Raw genomic sequence first — 8,708 nt, forward strand, 5'->3', positions numbered from 1 at the left:
CGGCTGTGAGTAGGTTGTGAATCGATTGGTAGTATTCACAACCTCCCCTTTTTTTAACTCTATATATGTTTTGAATGCAACAAATAGGAACTAAATTAAAGGAACTAGTCCTAGTTGCAGAATAGAATATGTGTTATGTGTTAAATGTTGTACGTTGAGTCACATATAGTTTTTGTTCACTGCATCACGCACGATCTTTTCTTTGGGTTTAGGACACTTTTCCGTTATAGCTTGATGGTACCAATGATGATAACAGGGCCATCCTGGTGAGTACCAGCCAGGGGTCCCATTGGTGTTGCGCCCGTGAGGTGCCATCTCGCTTTCTCACCATTTTTCTATGTTACACTAGGTGAATGTGGGCTTTGTATATGTTTGTTAAGTCTATTAGAGTTGAGCTATTTTAATAGTGGCAGCAGACTGAGGCATCCCCTACCACAAATTCATTGCAAGAGGGGAGGTATGTTGTAATTTTGGTGCAACTTGTGATGCCGCAGATTTCTTGACAATATTGTTTCTGCCTTGAGCACTAGGACATCATTATTGTTGTGACTTAATGAGTGGAGGGCGTCCTAGTTCTTGTGTTTCCCTCTGTGCTCCTTCTTTTAGTCCACTGTCTGCAAGAAGGCCCAAGTTCCTTCTTGTCTGCGATTTTTTTCTCTGACTAGATCACCAAGCTTTGGGATCCAGACAGGCCTTGCTGGGACAGTTGGTGTTTCCCCAGTATTGGTTGTCTTCAGGAACACGTTACTTTGTTTTGTTCTTAGTTCATTTAAGTCCTGTAAAACAGCCAAACGATCTTTGATATCAAATTTCGTATGTTCCCCCACTGATGTGTGGCAATCAAGGTCCGAGACCAACATCCTTGCCCCAAATAGGACCTCATATGGTGTAATATGCCCTAGAGAACTTCTTGGCAAGTTGTTATGAACATTTTGGACACTTATTAGATGTTTGACCCACCCGTCACCCGAGCCTAATACCCTAGCTGTTATAGACTGCTTTATGTCCCGTTTTTTTCTATCCACAACCGAATTTCCCTTAGGATGAAATGGACTAGAATACCGCAATGCAACACCCAAACTGGCCATGGTCTCTTTGTAAGCTCGAGAGCTAAACGTAGGACCCTGGTCAGAATGTAGTGTGCAAATAGCGTATATGCCGATAAAGACTTGCAAATCTTTTATAACAGTTCGAGCATCAGCCGAGCGCTGAGGCCACATCCAAAGGAACCTTGAACACGAATTCACTGCAATCGTGATATATTTATAGTTACCATCCCTTTGTAAGGTACCACAGTGGTCCAGGTAAACGCAAGCTAATGGTTTCTCTGAAATTAACAGGGGCATCTGTGCAGGACGTTTCACAGTTGAAACTTTCATCGCTTGACATATTTCTCAGTCCAGGATATAGTTTCTGGTCTGTTTCCTAATGCCTGGTCACCAGTACCTTTGTTTTAATAATGACACTGTGGCGGAAACACCAGCATGAGCAGAGGCAAACCCTTCATGTGCTGCTAGGATTAGTCCTAATGTATGTTTCATGTTTGGAATTACCCTATCCCCCACTCCAGGGATTCGAGCAAACAGAACATTATTTGTATCAGTTATATATGAGTATTTGAGTGAAAACCCTTTAAGTAACACTGCACCGCTGCCTTTGCTTGTAGCATTGAAAGCCAGCATTATTTCACTGTCTATTTTAGTTTGTGAACAAGTGATTGCAGCTACGGAAGCTGTTTACACAGCTGCCTTTGTGGCTTCATCAGCCAATGAATTCCCTTCAACGTGAACGCCATCACGTTGATGACTCAGCGTGTGTATCACGTGTGTGTTTTGTAGTTCTTCTCGTAACTGAACTACTTGTTCCCAAAGTGTTTTATGCTTGATTGTGCCACCTTTTGCATCTTTGAACCCGTTTTGAAGCCAATTCTGTAAATATTAATTGTAAGATTAGACACAATAGAAAGAATCACACACTATGAGTGTGGGGAATTCTCGATCCGTATTTTCAAGTGCAATTTTGAATGCCTGTAGTTCAGCTCGCTGAGCTGTACAATCTCCTAGAGATTGCGTTTTTGTGACCATAGGTCTGAATTTGTCATCGCACATATGACCTTTAACGATCGCTCATGCAGAACTGTATGCTTGTTTACCCCCGTAGCGGGTTGTGCTGATCCGTTAGTATAAATTATACATTCATACTGGTCTAGAGGCAGAATTTCAGTAGGCAGAGGACATTCTTGTTCATATTGTAGAAATGCTTGTGTTATCAAATTGTTGTTGTTTTTGCATTCATCAAATAGGGATCAGAAACTTATTCAACATCAGTTGCAGTAAGTGAATTAACCCATTGTATCCATCTCGGATCTAAAGCTTTAGCATTTGGAAAGCTCGCTTTTGTCACTGCTTCTAAGTTACGATCATAATGCGTTTCCCCTGTGCTAGGGCTCTTTTTTTTGCTACAGCGGGTTGAACAGCTGTCAGAATTTTTTCTGTAGAAATGAATTTCATTTCTGCTTGTGTGTATAAATGCAATTTATATACAATTGGTACTTTTTCACCTTCGTTAAAAGTTAAGTAGGTGAATCTGCATTGACCCGGAATGATTCGGATCACTAAATTGCGTATGTTTACGTGTGTTTGTAAATGTTTGGTTGCTAACATGTCTTTTTGGAGTGAACGCAAAATTTCTGTGTGTTTTTCGTGTCCAATTTAGTGTTTTAAAATCAGGTTTGATTAATTCATAGAGAGGTTTAACCCTTTCTGCGTAATTTAGAATGTAAGTTCTTCCGAAATTCCGGAATCCTAGAATTGACTGTAAATTCTTCAGCGTCTTTGGAGGTTGGAACAGCGCACACTTTTCTAAAAAGTTGTCTGCCGAGCTTTTGCCTTCGCTTGATAGTTCATATCCTAGAAAAAGGACATTGAGATGGGCAATTCTTGATTTCTGAAAATGTAATTTGTACCCTTCAGAGGCGAAGCCCAATATAATGGTGTTCACCCTGTTCAAGTGCCTATCCAGGTCATCGTCTGTCAGATAGATATCATCGACATCATGACAATGCCTCGTCATCATAAGTTTGTAGTAACTCTGTTACCCTTGCTGAGAATAACCCAGGACTATTCTAAGTCCTTGAGGGAGACGACAGAAGTGACCCTGTATCCCCATTATTGAGAAAGCGGTCAAATACCTACTTTGTGGTGCAATGTTTTCACAAAAGAAACCATTTGATCTGTCTAATGTGGTTTTATATTTTTTACGCACAATGTGATTCATTAATGCTGTACGGTGTGCATTTTGCACTGCAAATGCTTTGCAACAAGAGTTTAGATGTCTGTAATCCAAAACTAGACAATATGTATTGTCTGGTTTGGAGACAGGAAACAAAGGATTGTTCATTGATGAGGTGCATGTTTCAAACACCCCCTGGAATTCAATTTGATCCAAGATCTCCCCTACCTGTTTCTTAGCTTCTTGCTTAACTGGGGGCTGCCTTTGTGCAGGTGGTTGATTTTTTAAATGGATCTTATGGTGAGGTGAGTCCCCATCCCATCCTACATGATTTTGTTATAATGCAGGAGCTGGGGCAACTGCCCATTTCCTGGCATAAGTATATTTTTAATGTACTGGAATATGATTAGAGAAGGCTGGCATTATGATGTCTTCGCCATGTGGGCACTCCCTGACAAACTCTGGTGGCCAGTCTTGTTCAGCTAGAAGTATATCATAACCCTTAGAAAGTCGCTCCAAAAAGAGTGGTTTCACTTTTCTTGGTATGTCTCCCTCCATCCGGAGTGTTATTTCATATAACCTATGTGGAGAACGGGGAACAGCCTTTACGACGCGGCTGTTACACCGCGTGCCGTTACAACGCGGTTTCTTCAACGAAAGTCGTTACCACGACTTGCGCTGAAGGGCGCTGCAGGACTAGGAATTTTTTAATTTACTATCCAACAACTTCCCTACTGTACGTAGGCTGGTGTTAGAATAGTAAATTAAGAAATTCCTAAGTCCGCACCCCTCCAACGCAAGTCGTGGTAATGACTTGCGTTGAAAAAACCGCGTTGTAACGGCACGCGGTGTAAAAGCACGCATTGTAAAGCCGTACAACCGTGGAGAACTAACCTGTTATTTGCAGTTTCAACTTCAATGTCATCATTCAAGTCCACTGTCTCCAGAAGTTCCTTCAGGTTCTGGCGAGCTATTGTTACTTCCGCGGTGCTGTCCAGCATTGCCTGAGCCCATTCTCCTTTCTTGAGTTGTGTCCTCAAGATCCTCGGCATGTCTGATCTTTAGACCTGCTACCTTCTTTTTGGTAAATTGAGGTTTTTTGTATTTCTGAACGTGTTGATCGTCTTTGGACTTCACGCGTTCTTCCTTGTTTTCTAACCATCGTCTTCTTTCGGATTTCTGTGATGAATTCTAAAAGGTACGAGAGGAATGTTTATCAGTATCTTGATATCTACCAGGTTTTCTGACATTATCCCTATTCCCGAGGTTATACATCCTTTCAGAGGGCTCCTTTTGAGGAGAACTACCTCTGAAATGAGAACGCTTCTCCTTGGAAGTTTGTTTGCTCTTTTCCCACTTCTTTTTAGAAGAGATAGGAGTGTTGTTAGAAAAGACCTTTTCAGGATTTTCAGACAGTTGGGGCTTCACTAGTTTCCCACCCAGACTGTCTCTGCCTAATTCTTCATAGGATTTTTCAATTATTCTGGCTAGTTCTTGTGGTTGTTCCGCTACATCAAATTCCCTCAACTTCTGGCAGATCGCCACTGACGCTGCTTCTCCTTTAATATTAGATAATATTATTGTAGAGACCTGTTTGAAATCTTTCAGTAGTTTCATACCTTAATGTAGAGCAGGCAATGCCCCGTATTCGTTTTAAATCTGTTTCAGGATATCAGGTATTACCGCCATAGACGGAACACCATGTGTTTTAGTGTAGATTGCAGTGAAGACTGTACCCCAAGTGGTGCAGTCCTCCAGATGTGGTGTGATCCTCATCGGTAAACAGATTAATAAAATACGGTGCTGCTCATGAGGGCTAGTATTAGGAAATACTGCTTCCATTTGAGTAATTTTCTGAGCTGTCCAGAACGGTATTTGTTCACATTTTGTCAGTAATTTACCATGACTGCGTGTAAGGTCTGTGGTGTAATTTTTTGTCTATTCCCCTGGTGAGTAGTTTGTTGTGGAATAACTTTTGAAGGTTGGACTGTAAGAGTCCGCATGACATATTGGACCAATTGTCTGTAGATTTTGATTAACTCTGTGGGTTGAGTAAGTAACTCTTCATCTGTCATGCCTTTGATTTCAGGATGAGGTGTGTAACCTGCTAAAATCGGCAATATTGCTCCTGGTCTACCTCGTGGACCGAGCCTGGTAATGTATTTTTAAACCAGAGCTCATGCTTCTGGTACGTGAGTGGAATTTCAATATCCTCGAAAGGAATATATTCATCCGGTGGATCATCTTCTTTGAAGATGTGAAACAAATGTGTTACTGGATTTGATTCTGGGAATACTATCCATGAATAGAATACCTCTATCTGGTGATATTCATGTGCCTCTATCATAGAAATTTCTCTACCAGCTCTTGATGACAAGCTATGTTTTATGAGTTTTATAGTGATGGCTTTCCTTAAATTTTGAGGAATTATTACAGCATTTGCATCGGTTTAAAAAAAACCTGTTATGTTAAAAGCTCTGTCGGCGTTGTCGCCTGTAGCTCCACTGGCTTCGGTGATATTATCCTCGTCAGCCATTTTAATGAAAGTTGCAGAGCAAGTTTCAAGGGAACAAAGATAAGGTGCTCAATATTTTGGAACACTGTATCCTTCAACGTTGGACAAACCAAAAAGCTAATACATAGGATTTTTCATCCTACTCAGCAATGGTGAATATTATCCCTTACCCACTCCAGACTTCTATTGGAGTTTTACGAGTAAAGGGGACTCTGAGAAAAGCACGACTGAGTTACTTCAGTGTCTAGCATTAAATTAGTGCCTTACCAAAATGGAGAAAAACTCGGCAAGACGCAAGCAGCCACAAGTGAACACTGCAGTGCATGCGGTGAATAAGACACGACCGAGAGAGGCGGTGCCCCTTCCCTAAACGACGGCATCGGGTAAATATACTGAGAGCCTGAAAACTTGGTGTGCCCCTCGATAGAAAGCCTGCCATAAATACGGCCCTGAGGACAAGCACTGTCAGACATGAAACCTCATTAAACAAAAAACGCCAGTCAAGAGTCTGAAATAAACAGAATAGACCAGTTCATACAGCATAAGGAGGTACCCAACTAATAAGCCCTGAAGAAAAGTCCGATAAATGAAATACGGACTTGGAAACGCGTCGGCTTTGGTACATTCGTCGTAAAAACGAATGCTCTTTCCGCAAAAGGCCCTATAATAATTCCATGAATGTAATGGATAAAAAATTACGCATTATGTTTTGAGCCTTTGCGTGATCAGGTTTAAACTAAAAATGTCTTATATATAAACCTGGTAGAATCATTTGGTAGGGTACAACTGTGAAGTTAGATAACAACATTTTTTTTCTTTTTAAATGTTTTGTGTAATGTGTAATGGTGAAATGTTTTCAACGTCTTTTGTATTGTAAAAAGTGTATATAGTAAGTGTAAATATATGCCCCGTGTACGGTCACGAAAAAACCTGAGACTTGTTTAAAAAATTGGTGAAATTTGTATTATCCTTCTTCTAAAAAAAAGTACATATAAGCGCCCAAGGATTAATTACCTTTGGGTGTGATTCTGCTCAAAAATAAGAAAGTGGCAGATCAAAACAGTGACCGGGTCCCTCTTTTTTCACAAATTTAGATGTTGTCCTACCCGGCCACAGTGCAGGACACAACCCCCCTTTGTTGTTGAAATTACCAAAATGTTAGGCACCATGTAGTGTAGTTCATATATATTCCTGATAGGCTACGCGCATTGGAATAACATACACTATAGATTTGACATAGGACTGAGGTCAGTATGTCTCTATCGAGTATATTAAACTTAATTGTGTGTGTGTGCCAGCTAGGTCAGAGGTCACTAGAAACTTCTCAAATTAACAAGAAGGGATTAGTCTCTGACATCCGCATAAACATGACAACTTTGTTTCCCTTAGAGTCGGAACAATATCTTCAGAGTCGTGGAAACAATAGATAACAATTCCACTCAGTCAATCGTGCATGTTTCGTTTCTACAGAGTTACAGAGAAATAGATAGATGGGCATCTCAATAAAAAGGGGGTTATTGAACAGTCTTATTTCTCATGCAAGAAATATGAATTGCTACAATCGTAAGACAGAATGTGAAGTATAATGCGTACAGCGTAAACAGTAATATACAATAATACTGTAATAGCATGGACTGTTGCTATGACATGTATAAAAATACATACATAAATAACACAGGCAAAAATACTCAACTGGTGCTTCTAAAATAATCCTACCCCAATGTACCTAACCTAAGTCTAGTAGTGTGGAAGAAGTAGGTGCTGTTTTAGCTATAGTTTAGTTTAGTTTTGCCAAGAATTGCCAAAGTTTTCTCTAGGTTCTAATCGGCTCCATATCTTAGAATGAGAGAGGTTGGTATCTCTTTCCCGGTACTCGATTTCCCAGCACCCCACAGAGGGAGCCAGAAACACTGGAGCTGGATTCTCGGCAGGAGGATGACAGCGTCAGTCAGTGCGTCAGCTGGGAGTTGGCTTCCTTCGGTACTTGCTGTGGCGAGCTGCGTTGGGCAAATAGGTAGTCGAACTGCACCAAACCACACCGTGCTTTGCCATAGCAAGTGAAGGTATATTTATACCTTGAAGGTGTTTAGGAATGCCAGTATTGACCTAAAAGTCTTGCATATGAACGTCATGAATGAACACCTAAGGAATAGATGTTCATGCATAATTAATGAGTTCTTGGAGAAATCCATATCCAGGCAAGGGGAAGTCCCTTAAAACTTAAGAGTCTGGTTTTCCAAGAACTCGTTGTGACGTAGAGGAACGGATGGAAGTAGCCATGCCTGTATTTGGGTAGCATGGACTATGCCTAAATAAGGACTGGATTTCTATGCCTATATAAGGGCAATGTGAAATATACCTATATAAGGGCATAAATCTGAAAATTCATACGGAATCTAAATCGATACACAACACTCCACTCTGAATATAGTTCCAGCATCACTGGATGGAGGGAAGTAAAACCATCTCATCCCCAAGGATGTGCTAATTTTTGTTCTGTCGTTCGTAATAAGGTTCACTGTCATTTTCAGCTACAGTTAACAAAAAGCCTGCTTCACCATCCTTTGGAGAAGTATTCCTTCAGTTTTAATTTTTTAAAGAGTCATGGCAGCCATGCTTCCACCAGCCCTTATGCTCAAACTGTTTGAGAGGTTTATCTTGGTTCTCTTAGGAATATGCCAATTTTTAAAATGTATAAAGAAACAAACTAAACTATGAAAGAAAAATAAAGAAAATAGTTTGATAAAAAGACCTAGGGGCTCATTATGATGTCGGACGGAAAGCCTTCTCCCGACAGTCAGAATCTCCTAGACCCGGTTGTTTTACATTCCGACTGACTGATTACAATGTTTGCAGTCAGAAGGTAAACCATGCGGCCATTCCGAATCGGTTTCAACTGGCTATCGGATTATCCATGTCGGTTGGAACCACATCGCATAGCCATGTGGACAGCATTTCCGAC

The sequence above is a fragment of the Lissotriton helveticus genome, chromosome 12 (assembly GCF_964261635.1).
Source record: "Lissotriton helveticus chromosome 12, aLisHel1.1, whole genome shotgun sequence".
NCBI classification, from domain to species: domain Eukaryota; kingdom Metazoa; phylum Chordata; class Amphibia; order Caudata; family Salamandridae; genus Lissotriton; species Lissotriton helveticus.